This window comes from Corylus avellana, chromosome ca2 (genome assembly GCF_901000735.1).
Source record: "Corylus avellana chromosome ca2, CavTom2PMs-1.0".
Classification (NCBI taxonomy): domain Eukaryota; kingdom Viridiplantae; phylum Streptophyta; class Magnoliopsida; order Fagales; family Betulaceae; genus Corylus; species Corylus avellana.
The window spans coordinates 46773100-46775423 of NC_081542.1; positions in this window are offsets into that span (position 1 = coordinate 46773100).

Genomic DNA, 2324 nt, shown 5'->3' on the forward strand with positions numbered 1-2324 from the left:
CTTTGTTTCTGCAGAGAGAGAGAGAGAGAGAGACTGAGGGTGCAGGGGAGAGAGCCAGAGATTAACACTTCTCTTCACGTGTGGGTTCAAACTCCCATTTAATAGGTGGGGTCAAACATGTGGAATATTTAATTTAAACGGGGGTGAATTGACGAAGTCAATGTTCGATCTTAGGACATTTGGCTCTGATATGTTAAATTACCACTTATACCAAAAGCTTAAAATAATAGGAAGACATAAATTTAATTATTTAATCAAAACTTTAACATCTTCGCATCTATTACCTTGAAAATAATTAAAGTAGTCTCAATCACTTCATCTTCTGGTTGAACACCTACACTTGTGTTGAGTAAAATGGCTTTAGATCTAAACAACCACATATATATTTGGATTGTGATCACATTGTTAGAAGGCTTCTTTATATATTTTCATGAAGATAATTCATAAATTCGCAGTTTTGATCATCATAATATAAAGGAAAAAATGCAATTAATTCTTATGGTTTACTTGATTTGCAATAAGTTATTTGTGTTAACCAAATGTACTCAGAGATCCATGAGGTATGCACAATATATATATATATATATATATGCCATGCTGTCAAATTCCGTCAAAACGTGACGGTTTCTTTTGGTGTACTACGTCCGAACCAATAAAATCATGTCACATAACTTATAATAAAAAATATATATAAACAAATAATATAAAAATGAAAAAAAATAGTATTGATGTGACATATGTCACAATGTGATTATTAGTACTGATATGCCTCATTAACAGATTCTGTCAACTTTTTTACCAACATGGCCCATTTGTTTTTATTTTTTTATTCTTGCTTATCCTATGGAGTCTTGTTTAATCAAGTTTTAAACATTGATGAGTTATTTGTCAAAACCTAAAACCACAAAGACTAATTTTACATTTTTTTCGCAGAAAGAAAAACTCAATAGCCAAATTAGCCTAGTAGACGGGAGAGCTAAATCGTCATAAATGGTTTTGCTACCAAAATTTGGATGACATGAGGGGTGTGGTTTGAAGCAAGGCTGCCAGTACGGTGATTGTAATCTGTAAGTTTTGCTACCAAACAAACAAATATGTTCACATTTATATCTCATGCACGCCATTTCAAACTCTTCATGAATAAATAGTTCATAGTATTATCCTGCTGGATAATTAATACTTTTTTTTTTTTTTTACATGTCTGTATAAGAGAGAGAGGGGGATTCAAACGAGTAATCTTCACTTCATTAGACGTAGTCCCAACCGATTAAACTACCTCTTGGGAACCACTAGATAATAAATACTAGTCAACCCAATTAGGACGGAAATTAGTCCTTCCGGCCAGTCCCCACCTAAAGCTAAAGATAATAAAGTCAGCCGCATTGAAAAGAAGAAAGAGCAAGAGAAAAAAAGAAAAAGAAAAAAGAGAAAAGAAAAAAGAAAAAAAGAAAAAAGAAAAAAGGAAAGCGTTACTTACTTGTCACGTTAACCACACATTCTTTGTCCCCTTTATATCCACCAACTAAACCTCCACTTTTCCTGTAACTTCTCCCAGAAAATCAGAGAAAATTTTCCTTTTCCAATAAAGAGAGAGAAAGAAAACGTTCAGATGCACGAGCATGAGGGGCAAGGTTGGTGGCCGGAGGTAGTACATGGAGTCAGCGTTGAACGGAGGGGTGCAGTAAAATAGGGGCTGGATTTTGTTTGGATACAATATTAAATCATTAATTTGTAATTTTAAAAATTTAAATAGATATAAAGAATTAATTTAATGATTTAATTAATGAAAAATACTAAAGGATACTAACTCTTTTATTAACATAGGCGTACTAAATTGATATGTAGCTCATTCATTGATACTCGTTACATTTCTCATAATTAATTATTTTGTTCTTCTCTAATGAATGAGCTATATATCACTTTATTAAGTCTCTGTTAATAAAAGATAGAGTTAGTGCTCCAAACATTTCTTTTAATTAATATTCTAACACAATTACTACCGAAACAGGCAGAAAAATGTTCCATTTGATTATAAAGGACAATATTATTATCAAAGAAATAGTTGTAGCTGCATACAAACAGGAACAACGAATTTAATATACTACATGGTACAGAATACAGAATCATGTCCCAAAGTAGTTTAACATTCCAAAATACACACTCTTACTTCTACAAAGCACTAGCGCGGGTAGAGCTCAGTAATTGAAGCCTCATTTACTGAGGCTTGGACAGAGTTGCCATTAGGTCTTTCATTTGACTCTAAAACCTGTGTGCTTTGCTCCCATTGAGATGTTGTTTCTAAGTCAATGTTACTGTGCATAAAA